The sequence below is a fragment of the Labrus mixtus genome, chromosome 15, assembly GCF_963584025.1.
Source record: "Labrus mixtus chromosome 15, fLabMix1.1, whole genome shotgun sequence".
NCBI classification, from domain to species: Eukaryota; Metazoa; Chordata; class Actinopteri; order Labriformes; family Labridae; genus Labrus; species Labrus mixtus.
This window is the reverse complement of record NC_083626.1, coordinates 4,615,481-4,628,493: the sequence shown is the minus strand read 5'-3', so window position 1 is coordinate 4,628,493 and position 13,013 is coordinate 4,615,481. Positions and strand designations below refer to the sequence as shown.

The 13,013-nt window shown below is 41.1% G+C and overlaps 1 protein-coding gene across 1 annotated transcript in view; it reads right to left on the bottom strand.

Annotated features, from left to right (window-relative positions):
* The window catches only part of sema3b (sema domain, immunoglobulin domain (Ig), short basic domain, secreted, (semaphorin) 3B), a 90,189-nt gene extending 77,671 nt beyond the window's left edge, over nucleotides 1-12,518 (bottom strand). Inside the window, exon 1 of the mRNA XM_061058471.1 lies at nucleotides 11,945-12,518. The gene's annotated coding sequence lies outside the window, so the exon portion shown is untranslated. The remainder of the gene's footprint in view (nucleotides 1-11,944) is intronic.
* Nucleotides 12,519-13,013: the final 495 nt, after the last annotated feature.

Below are 13,013 nucleotides of genomic sequence, written 5' to 3'. Positions count from 1 at the left end.
CCATTAGTGTGCCAGGTGCGGTAAACTAACTTCAAGAAGAAAGAAAGTACTGGATCCTTTCTGAAAACAACATTAACATGTAACTTTATCTGCGGTCCTTAAAGTAGATCACAAAGTAAAGTTGTCATGACTCCCTACACTATACTTTCAGTTCTTCCTGCAGAATCACATGAAGTTTCAATGTCAGATTGGATCTATTACTTTCTCCCGCATGTTTTGGATCTACCTTGGGACCTCCTTTTATCTGAACATGTCCACAGTATGTCCACAGTGGTAATCCAGCGGTGTCGTGATGAGATGCTCAATCACCTCAATGGTCTCCTCTCTTTGAGAGGGTTGAGCCCAGAAAAAACTACCACCATAAATGTCTTCTATTCATATAACATCCAAAAAACATAAAGTGTACATTTATATAGGAGCAGAAGAGACATGAATACTGAGCCCATTATGCTTCTGTTGTGCTACATTTAGTGCAAAAGCGTTGGTCCCTTGTACATCATTGTGAGCGTAGAAAAATGAAGAAACCTGCATAAAAAGCTCCAGCCAGCTCTGACTTGTTTTTAAAATAGAAGGTTGCGTTTTCCTTCCTTCTACAAATATGAAAAACAGACCTGAAATCTTTCCACATAGTGTTCTGTAGGTAACAACTCTCAACGTGTCAAATGTCTTTTCCACAAGCCTGGCCGACCCCGAGCCTCCGGCTAAAATACCTTATCTGTCCATCTGAAAATACCATTTTACTAATGGCCGCAGCTACTGCTTCATACCAAACGTGCTTTCATCACTCAAAATCTGTCAGGATGCCCGACTTGTGCTGGGCTGCACTTATGGTGTGTATACTCCCCTTGTGTGTGTGTGTGTGTGTGTGTGTGTGTGTGTGTGTGTGTGTATTTGATGTTTAATTTCATCTGCTGAATTGTGGTTGACTAGTAGAGGTTGACTCCATCTCTTTTTGGTAAAGATATTAACATCTTAAATTATTTTTCTTATCACTGTCGTCTTTTGGAGGCTTTTGACTTACACACACACACACACACTCAAATAAAAATGATATGCAATGGATTTGTGATGCATGCACAGACACACAATACAGACCTTACACATTCTTTCAAGTACAAGAAAGCAATGTAGCACAGTAAGCAGTGCAAAATAAAATCAATACACACCTCTACAGGTGCAACAAAAATAAAAAAATAACAAAAAATACAAGAGGGCGAAATCTTTTCAATTCCCAATCTGGGCACGTTGGAGAGTTTTTTTATTATCTCTTCTGATTCTGAAGTGTGATCCAATCAATAAAAAAATGTCTTTGTTCCCCATCTGTCTGCTTGTTAGTGGCATGAGACTCCGTTCATACACACACGTGTGCAAACACACACACACACACAGAGACACACCCATCAGAGTCCCCAGGTGCAGCTTGTGGAGATGGAGGCTCTCTGAAGGTGAACCCCATGGAGCGCAAAGGCGAGATGCTGCGCTCTGCGAGTGTGTGTATGATGTGTGTATCTGTCCTTTCATGTATTCACTTGTCTCCTATGTCTGCATTCGGGGGCTGGCAGTCATTCTGACAGCAGCTTTAACAATAAATTTAGAGTTTTATTGTCCTGAAAATTGTAGTTGTAATATTAGTAAACAAAAAAATTAACTAAACATGGTGATAGAGTGAGATTGAGAGCGTTGGGAGGGTGGGGCGGGGGGGGGGGGGGGGGGGGGGAATGGAGGGATGTAGCTTTTATCTGGAGGAGGGGAAGCCAAATTAGAAATGTGGCATGATCCCCCCCCTCCTGGGACTGAGTCAATTAGCCTGCCTGGAGGAGCTGCCAGGAGGCTGGGGCTGGGGGATGGTGTCAGTGAAGAGGGTGGTGATGAGGATGGGGGGTACTGGTATATACAGAAGAGGCCAAGGGCGTAAGAGGGGTTTCATGGGAGGGTGGTGGATGTGGAGGGGAAGACTCTCGCTCATAAAGACAGGATTGAACACTTTGCAACATGATGGCCTGCTAGGCATTGGGTGATATAATACTCAGCAGCATAGCAGAAAGGGGGGTGGGGGTGGGGGGGTGGGGGGTAGGGGTGTTAAACCTTCGTACTATAAGTATGTATGATAGCACTTGCAGAATGCATGCATTTACAAGGCAGATCATGACTTCAGCGGCACTATGGGCTTAATTTCATGTCCCCTCCTCCAGTGCACATGTCAAAGAGGCTTGCTAAATAAAAAAAATATGAAAAATGAAGTCAGTTGTCTGTAACGTTAAAGGATTGTCAAGCTTTGTATCATTCAAATTCAACCCTAGAACAACCAAACAAACTAAATGAAGTCGCCACCTTCAGCTCTACTTGAAATCAGGTGACCATTTCTGCTGACTATGATGTTTACCAAGCAGTTCATCAATTACTCAAATGAAGATCAGAGAATTGGTAGTGAAAACAACTGCTGCTAATCCCAATCGATTGATTTGTTGTATGGTTAGTTCTTACAGCCTGCCTCTCATCCTTTCTCTTTTAGTTCATCCCAGTTAAAAAAAATGTTCAGGTCAAAATAATTAAAATCACAACAAAATATTTCCTTTCACTATTTTCGAATCATTTTAATCTTCCTCTTTTCATGTTTGGGACATGAAAACTTTTGGTAGAAAGTGAGACTCACTGGTGGACACAATAAAGAAAGGAGGACAAACTATCTCATGACGGGCTGTTAGAGTAGCCCACAGCAGCAGGACTGCAGAATTTGACAGGAGTAGATGTAAGTTGTAAGTGCTGGCTTATTGCCATTTTAAAGTCAAGATTCTCAGCAATGGAGCTCAAATCTATAATTTCTACAGCAAATCACTTTTGGCAATACAACTAGCCTCATTAAGCGTCTTCAGATGATGATTAGTGAAGAAAATAATTTGGAAAAAACATCAGCGATAACCTTTGAAATACACCCAGGGATTAAAAAAAAGATAGAAAAGCCTGTCTGCTTCTGCTTTAATAACTCTTTTTCTTACTGTGACTGGGAGCAGCTGCTGAACAGCGGTAAGCAGGATTACAGGTGGTGAGAAGAGAGAGAAATCAGGAAGGAGGGAGGGCAGAGAGGGGGGAAAACAAGACGAGAAAGAAAGAATAGGGGGGTACAATAAGGAGAGGTACGGAAAGAAGAAGTAACAGGCCAAGAAGGGAGAAAGACGGGGAGAAAGGGAGGACGAATACAGATGAGCTGAGGTTTGTTCAGGAAGGTGGAAGGATGAGAGGAATATAAAAAAATAAGTAAAGGAAAGAAGGAGGAAACAGTAACAAAGGAATGAAGGAAAAGGCAAAGGTGTTTGCCAGTAAATGTGAATCATTTACCCATTTTAACTTAATTACAGCCATCACAGATTTAAAATAAACATCATCAGTATGATGGATATTCAAGAACCAGTTTTCTGTGTGTCCAGGTCTCCTCAGTGTTCCTCTCATTACAGAAAGCTGCTTCCTGCCAAACTACCTGACAGACAAAGAGGAGATAAAAGGAAACTCAGCCAGTGTGTGCCTGGCCGTGTGTAAGTGCAATGTTCATGATTTTACCAAATGATCTACCAGACAAGTCCCTGTGTGTCTGGTGTCATCATCAATGGCAATAGAGAGTGGCAGGTGTCGTGAGTGACGGGTTAAAAAAGGGGAGAGGAGAGGATGTTGTTCTGCACGCGCTCAGTAGCGTGTCACCAGGCAGGCCTGCGTCTCCTCCTTATCTGACAGGCACACTGCAGAACAGCAAAATCCCCTGCATAAGCCCCTCCAGCGCTCCTCTGGGACAGTGTGTGTGTGTGTGTGTGTGTGTGTGTGTGTGTGTGTGTGTGTGTTGGTGTGTGTGTGTGTGTGTGTGTTGGTGTGTGTGTGTGTGCAGAGAGAAAGAGAAAGAGACAGTTTCTGAAACTATAAGTGTTCTTGTATGTGTGTTATATATTGTGTGTGTGTGTGTGTGTGTGTGTGTGTGTGTGTGTGTGTGTGTGCGTGCGTGCGTGCGTGCATGTGTGTGCGTGTGTGTTTGTGTGTGTGTTCGTGTGTGTGTGTTCGTGTTCGTGTGTGTGTGAGACAGGGACAGCCAGAATCTCGTTATTTTCCTATCTTTTTTTGTAAAGCCTCCTAATTCCACCTCACCTTCAATACTGCATGACCGCCCAAGGTGACAGGACAGCTCCGAGTCCAAACTCACACACACTCACACAGCCACACACATGCACATACACATACACACGTCTACTAAAAAAAAGAATATCGGGAGTGCAATTACAGGTCAGCCCGGCAAAAGACAGGCTGTTCTGCAACAGTGCAGGACAGACCTGAGAATTAAAGGGGGAAAGAAGAACTTAGGAAGGACAGGAGGGGTGTGTGCATGTTTGTGTGTGTATATGTGTGTCGGTGTGTGCGTGTGTATGTGTCAAAGAAGGGGGAGTGGAGGGAAGGAAGTAAAGAGTGGAGCACAAAGAGAGCGTTTGAGAAATCTTCAGGTAGAAGATTGGCCATTGTAAGTCATCATGGGTGCAACATCGTCCTATATAAATATAATGTGTGTTTTACTTCTTTTTTAAAGTCCTGTCATGTAAAATGTCTTCATGCTCTTCTAAACAGAATGTTACGTTTGGGTTTATTAATGCATAATAGTTTTTGGTTTACATCAGCGGTTCCCAACTGGCCCCCCCTTAAGACCCACCACCAACTCCTTAATGACAAATCACGACCACAAATTTCTGATTTTCAACCAATGAGATTAGTTTAATGAATAATAGTGCAGTTTGGACCTCAGATGGTGCAAAACGTAAAAGAAAAGGTTTAAAAGCCCTGCAAAGACGTTTTGTAGTCAAGACCAGACCAGAGTGCTCTGAGACCGAGACAAGACCAAGACATTTAGGGATCGAGACCAAGTCAAGACCAAGACCAAGGCAGGGCAAGACCAAGACCTTAAATATCAATTAAAAATCATTACTTTGTTTGTCCCTCAGTTTGTCCTTAATACCTGAAAGGTTGTGACCGTAAACAAATTACATTACAAATGAATTGAAGTTATTTGTCATTTTAGAAAGGGGCGTTTTCCTTCTTATCACAGTCAGACGTGGAAAAATAGCCTATAAGTGGTGGTCTTCAATAAAAATTGGGAGTCCGTCCTGTCTGAGACAGAGACATGGCCAAGTAAAAATGCTTTCGATTCCGAGACGAGTCTGAGACCTTCAAAAAGTGGTTTTGAGACCAAGACCAATGTTGAGTACTCTACACTACTTTTTGATACTTTGTTGTTCTAGTACACATTCACGACCCACTGAAAACAGTTCCTCGACCAACTTTTGGGTCCCGACCCACCAGTTGCTCTGTAAGGAGCATTCCTTCTTCATGTTTTTCATAAATAATGTTTCCACATAAAACGTAATTTTAAATAATTGGTGACTCTATTATCCAAACATCACTTTCTTCTTGACATTAAATATGAAGTTAAGGATAACTTTTGGTACTTAAACTGATAAAAAAAAAAGAAGAAGAAAAGGATTGAATGTGTCAAAGGATTCAGATTTGTTCGAATGCTTTCAAACCCCAACCCTATCAACAGTCACAGTATCCTTGAAATCCCTGTTGCAGAAGGGTGTGTGTGTGATGATAGCATTTGGTATACACATTATAAATGAGGAGAAGCAGGAGTCTTTTCCAAAATCAAGCAGGGAGTGTGGAACTGTCATGTGCCAAAGAAATCAGAACAAATCCTGTCCACTACGTTTTTTTTTATCCCACAAAAACATGTTTCTTCTTTTACAAGGATTTAAAAACTGTTAACAAGGGGTTTGTTTCTGTACAGTTTGTTACTAAAGTTTGTGTCAATTCAGCATTTCACTTTGGTGGAGTATTTGAACTGAAAGACAGAAAACAACAAAGAAAGGGCATCTACTGAATAATTCTATTTTGACCAGCCTTGAAAAAGGCCAAACGAACAACGACCGGATCCCAAACGATGCCCTGGCAGCACAGGTTACCCGTCCATTCACACACACACACACACACACACACACACACACACACACACACACACACACACACACACACACACACACACACACACACACACACACACACACACACAGTCCACTGATAAACTAATAAGATGAGACCAGTTTGTCCTCGCTCTAACCTTTACTTCAATCCTTCAGCATGTTAAAGTGATCAGCTGTTATCTGATGACATGAAGCCATCACCACTCTGCCTCTAAAACATCTGTGCAGTTATATCACACTAACAAACCTCAGGCCTCTGGTTTGGGTCTCAGGTTTAATCTGACGACATCTCACTACTGATCATCACTTCTGCTGAACTCACTCCATCTACACATCCAGTCAGACATCATCACTAAACTATCCATGTAACAAAGAACTGGACGCCACTCCAAGGTTTCAAAATGAAAACAATTCAAAATGTAAACAGCTAACTAGGTATTGTTACAGGCCTTACATATTTTATCCTTGCTGCAGGTTGCATACTGAGCTGAGTTAAAGAGTCGCACATCGGGCAGAGTGGAGCTTTAAAAACAGAGAGGACTTTAAGACATTTCATTCTTGAATCACAATGAATTTAAATGGGCATTTGCTTTCTTGGGGGGATTTTATGCTAAATGTAGGTTATAAGGCATGTATGGCCATTAAGAGCTATGTCCGGGAGTTGTTCTAGACGGCCAGAAATCTGCATGTTAACAGCCATATTGGCTTTCAAAATAAAGTCTAGCGTTAGCTCGGATCAGGACCAAGCAGTAACCTGGAAAAGCTCAGGAGTCTCATTAGATGCCACGTTAAAAAACTCTTTACAGCAGAAAAAAACCTGTTAACAGCCTGGTTCAAAAATAAATGTGGTCTAAATATCTTAATCTTCACTGGTAAAAAACCTTTTTTTGGTGTTAGTCGTCCATTTTAATGATATTTAGACCAAGAGTTTAATCAATTTGAATAATTAGGGGCGTGGCTAAGTTGACTGACAGGTGATTGAGTTGTAGCTGTTGCCCAAGAAGCTAAAGGACCACCCACAAAACATCTTAGCCAGCTGCTAGATTGGTGACCTCCATTATCATCATCAAAAATATTTCTTCAGAAACAAGATTACTGAGAATTTGTCCCCATACAGTCTGTGATCAGGACTTGGAAAGTGGGAAAGCGAGTCAAAAGGTGAAAAAGGTTTATTCTAAGATTTGTATTCGCCTCTCTTGGCATCCTGTTTGCTTTCAAGATTTGACTATGACTCAATTGTGCTTTCTTTTCTTACCAGTACAGACCTCATTCAGTGAAAATTATTCTTTAGTCTGAGCTTTTAAATTTCCCCTTCTTTGCAGACTCTCGTACAGGAAGTCAGAATTCCATCTCATGCATTCTTGAACATGTCCCTACACCTGTCAGAGTCTGGCTTCACTGCTCTTGCACATCCTAAGAAATCTGCCATCCTGATTTATTATTGGTGCATTTTCCCGCCATCCTTTTAAGGCCTCTTCATCTTAAAAGGGTGAGCATGACCATCAGTTAAGGTGTTGTCTTTGCTATCTGAGTAACGTCCATTATCTACCTTTTTTAACAAAGTGATGAATCAGGGAAACCCTCTTCACTGACCTCAGGCTGAACTCTTTTGTTATCCATCCATCCATCCATTACTGGGTTTCTGTTATCTACAAATATCAAATGACACCTCTAAAACTAGAGAGCTATTATATTGCATTGTGTCCTAAATCTCCTACATACTCAATATTCTCACAGATTTCTTATCATGCATGCACTTACCTAAGGGGTTAAGAGGAAATGTGATTATGTAGGAATCACCATCAGCAGCAGAGATTTAGGGTTGAGTAGCATGGCTGTTCACAGGGCACCCATCGATCCCCATAGCTAATAAATTGCCACTTTTAAATGTGTATGACTTTGAAACACAGAAATCAGATTCAGTAAAAATGATCTCTTACGGAAAACTGCAAAAAAAGTCAACTATTATCTCCACTCATTGTCCCGGTGAATGGTCACATGAAAACAATCAAATGTTAAACATTTGTATATACAGTATGTGCTGCAAAAAAAGACATAGACCAAGAGCTGCTTGCACAAATACACACAAGAAAACAAAAGCTTTCCATATAGTATAAGATATGTAGAATAAATCTGCACATGCACACATACACAGACACAAACACACACGCACAAATGAGCACACATTCCATCCTTTATTAGCCGTGACTTCCAAATCAAGGGCAAGCATGTTTCCTTTTTTTTTTTTTTTTTTTAATCGGGACGATCGAAAAAAGAAAACAAAAAATAAATAAATAAAAGAAACTGATGAAACTTTGATGCTAACAGCCTTTTGCTTTCTATTTGAATGAGGGAACCACCTCCGCTCCCGTCTGTCCCCTCCGGCTATATGGGAAAAAGTCAATATTTCAAGAGAGCGCAGAAACTCATTAAATATTTCAAACAAAGGAAAACTGACATTGCTGCCCAGTCTCTCCCTGTTTTACACCCTTATACTTATGGCCTCATCAGTTCTCTGCTGCTTGTCTTCCTGGTCGCTTCACTCCACGCTTCTTTCAGCTAAGACCGAGCTAACACTGACGGTCCGATGGAAGGTATTTATCCCGTGGTCTGCAGACACATCGGTTATTGTGTCATACTTTTCAAAGTCTCTGCCTTGCACATTTGTTACCTACTTTCTGCTGACCTGGTGGTTATTTCAGGCCGAGGGAAGGGTTACGAGGAAGGTTAATGGGTTTTCCTGCCAAGAAAGGGTTGAGATAAGGGTTAATGGGTTTCAAGGTGTGGCAGTGGATCAGTGTGAAGCCACCTTAACCGTAAAGTTACCTCCGTGGTCGATTCATCACAAGGCAATCAGTGGACCCGCCTTGAACCCACAGGAGCTGTTAGGTTAAATAAATGTCCACTTTGCTGCTGTCTGATGTCAAATGATTGAAGACAACACAACCTGTGACTACAGCGTGAAAGCCATTACATGTATGATGTTCTCTACACTGTCTCTGTGTGTCCTGGGAGAAAGAAAAAAAACAAGACACACAGGAAGTAATGCGTTTAAACTTGCATCAGCAGTTTGTTGGAGATACACATGACAAGAGGTGGGAAATTCACATGGGCAACAATCCATCCATGTAAAGTGTGACAGCTAACATCCAAGATGAAAAACTAGCATCACCAAAGAAAACAATACGGGCCATTTACTGTACATGTACGGGTAACAGTTGACGGGGACTCACTCTATGTTCATTTGGAATCCATAACCCATAGTTTATATCATTATGTATTCCTTGTTGTCTCTTTTATATAAATATATTCAAATATTTGAGCTAATGTTTGGTCTTCGGCTGCTACAACAAAATGCACCCAGTGATGTGCAAAGCCACGTAAGGCTATACATGGAAAAACATTGCTAAAGTGTATTGTAAGCACCAGTGCAGATTACATTTTTTTTTTTCATAATTAAAAAATGTTCTCCAGGCTGCCGTTGGCTAAGTGGTTAGTGCACGGCCCCATGTACGGAGGCTATAGTCCTGCAAGCAGGCTTGACATTTTTCACCAGATGGCCCAACTGCAACACTGACTTAGTCAGTCAAGTTTGTGTACACACACAAGGCAACAGAATCTATTTCCCTTTTCTGTCTCTGCTAATTAAATGACCAAGATTGAAGTGTCCAATTTATGCTAATTCCTGTGTATAATTTGTCAGCTTTAAAAAGTAACAAAACAGAGCGGCAACATACAGATCTCCTTAGCTCAATTAATAATGGAGTCAAACAGCTGTATGTCTGAAGATGTATGTCCAGACATCAATGGTATAATAAAAGGAAATGTGCCCCTCTGAAATGTAAAGATAGCTACCAGCTGCCTGAAGAAACACTTACCAAATAGGGACATAGGCAATCATAGTTTAGGGGTGGCCAATCAGATTTCTAAGGTGGTCCACCTTTGGATCTTTCCCCATTGATGTAGCACAACTAAAGGTTGTTTGCTGCATCACCCACAATGCAACCCTGCCAATAATAATTTGGTTCCAAATTTGGTTGTGCTATTTGCAAATTTTTCTTGAGCATAAGCTACACATGAAGAAGGGGAGTGGCTTAAAGAGGTCTGTAAACTCACTGCACTGCCAACATTTTTCAAACTTTTAGCCCAACTGTCTTTGTCCTTTTTGTCAACAAATGTGTTGAATCGGCAAAGTTCTCCTGCTCAGTCCCGAAGTAAACACAGAAGAAAGATGGCCAATATGTAAAATAAAGTGATTAAAATAAAGTGATTAAAATAAAGTGATTAAAAAGAAAAATGGTTCATTTAGGCTTTATGATCAAAATGAGATATAGCTTTCCATTCATAAGAGAAATATGAAAGATATAAGAAAACTGAAAGTGACAATCCTTTCCTGGTGAGATTTAGTTCACTTAAAGGTAAGAAGATGAAAAAACTATAGGCGTCTTTGTATAAGAGCATAATAACTAAAACAATGAAAGATATCCATCATGTCACACCTTGTCTGACCATCCTCTGCACCCAGAGAACACCTCACAGTGAGGCAAATGAAGGGTTAAAGTATAGTTCTATGGTATGGTAATGGAGGGGTTACTGTGCAGGTTGAGGTGGGTTTTGGGTGGAGGGGTTATAAAGACGACTGAGACCTGGGATTACAAGACTGAATAGGTAAGATGACAGACAAAATGCACACCTGCAAGACTGAAAACACATATACACCCACTCACACAAAAAACCACTCAGATGATAACCCGGTATAAAAAAAAGCAGATGCTACAAATAGTATAAAAGAGGACAGATATTTAAAGCTTTATGAAGGCAGACTTATTGTCATAAAAAAGGATGAGGAGGAGAAAAGAGAGGGGGGGGGAGAAAGAATGAGAGCAAAGCAGAGTGGCATGGGATAAGCCTCTGTCATTAGTTGTGGGATTTAAGGAAAAACCTGCAGAAAAGGCAGAAGTAAATGAGATTAGAGAACAAAAGTGGCAGAGTGTGGCAGGATGGAGGGTGGAGGGAGGGGTGGGGGGATGAAGCGCACAATAACTGCAGGTGTAAAGGATCCAAAGACTTCTAATCTTCTATATGTCCGCTGCTTTTCTTTATACATCACTGAATGACGCTCTTTTAAAGTCCTATAATGCTTTTTTTTTTGTTGAAATGCAAAGGCTTCACTTTGATTTGATTTGAAAGCAAAAAAAAAGTAGTCCCATTCCAAAAGCTCTAACATACATGAAGATGTCATTATGTTCTCAAACTGTAATCACCACTTCAGTGTTTTTTATCTGTTCCATCTGACAGAGACTGATCCTCTGCAAAAGCAATAATAAATTCCTCAAAATCCCATCACTTCCACTGGTGCAACGTCAGGAAATGAAACATCCAAGAGACAGACACCCTCCCTCACGCACCTCAACTCTTTCTCCTTTCTTTATTTAGGCCAAGATGAGTCACCGCACTGATCAAAATCCAATGTCCATACATCACAAAGTGTTACCGCTTCCATATTGGGCATTTAAAAAAAAAAAAAGACGTCCACAATAAATCCTGCCCGGCAATTCTGTCACTTAAATGAGCTCAATGATCAACACCAGATATGACACCACTTATTCTGCAGAGTTGATACACTTCAACAGAGCAGCATTAGTCCAACACAAACACCTACACAGGGTTTTCCCACCTCCAGTATTCCTCATATAACTTAAATCTTAACACTTTTTTGGGACAGTTATTAAGACAAACTGAATCAATCAATAAAACAGAAAAAAACATGGCAAAGATCAACATGTACACTTGTAAGAAAAACTACTTTCTACAGGAGTTTCTCAGGAAATTAAGAGCTAAGATAAAATATCTTCAGTAATATGGAAATGGACATAACAGGAAAGACATACAATAATATTAGAGACATGGGATTTAGTGATATAATAAAAGAACCTCACCTTCATCAGCAGCTTCCTCTGCCTCAGCCCCTCCTTACACGTCCCCCTTGGCAGGTGCCATCATGGTCAAATAGTCCACAGGAAAGGGCTGGAAAGGGCTATTCTCTAATTTCTCTCTCCCTCTCTCCTGCTTATACTCCCTCCCTGAATCCTGTTGAGATTTGTATCACCACGAGAAAAAGCAGCATGTGTGTGTATGTGTGTGCGTGTGTGTGCGCACAACTCCAAAGGTCCCGGAATTCCTGAGTCCTGCGCTAAAGAGCGAGCGTGGTTCAGCTCTCTCTCTCTCTCTCACACACTCTGCACTCCTTTTCTTTTTTTTTTTCCTTTCGCTCCCGGCCGGGGCAGAGAGGAGGGGAAGACAGTCAGGGGGTGGGACGGTAGACAGAAGCTGCTTTCAGCAAACTCTTTCTCTATCTCTTCTTCCTCCTCTTTTCTTTCTCTTCCTCTGTCTTTTTCCCCCCCTTGTCTCTTTCTTTTTGCCTAACTTTTACGCTCTGTCTTCTGGCTTGTTCTGTGTGACAGATACTCTTTCAGTGCTCGGCAAGGCGTGAAAGCAAAGCTCTCTCTGTCACACACACACAGAGACACACACACACACCCTCCTCTTTCTCTCAGCGCCACTCCCTCTGCCACACAGTCCAGAGGTAAAGTCACTCCCTCGCTGTGTCACCCCGCTGCAGTGTCTTTCTCTTGTTATGGTTCAACATGCTCTATCCTCAAACACACAGTGCTGTGTGTGGATTTCTGTTTCTGTATGGGTTTTTTTTTTAGTGAGCCAGCAGAATGTTTCGGCTGATCTAGCTGTGATAAGGATCAGGGATAAGAAACTGCACTTTGGACTTGAGTTTAATTTTAGTTTAAAGGTTGTTTATAGCACCAACACTCATTCAGATTTAAACACAGACAAGTGTTTTCAATCTTAACCTCAATTTTATCCTCACTTTGTTCAAAAAAGTCATTATTTATTAAGGTGTTCAAAGTTCAGGTTTCACTCAGTAATCATGCTTGATGTCCTTGACCTAATGTTAAATGTCAAATGTTATGTTGCATTAAGGACTGAAGCAGC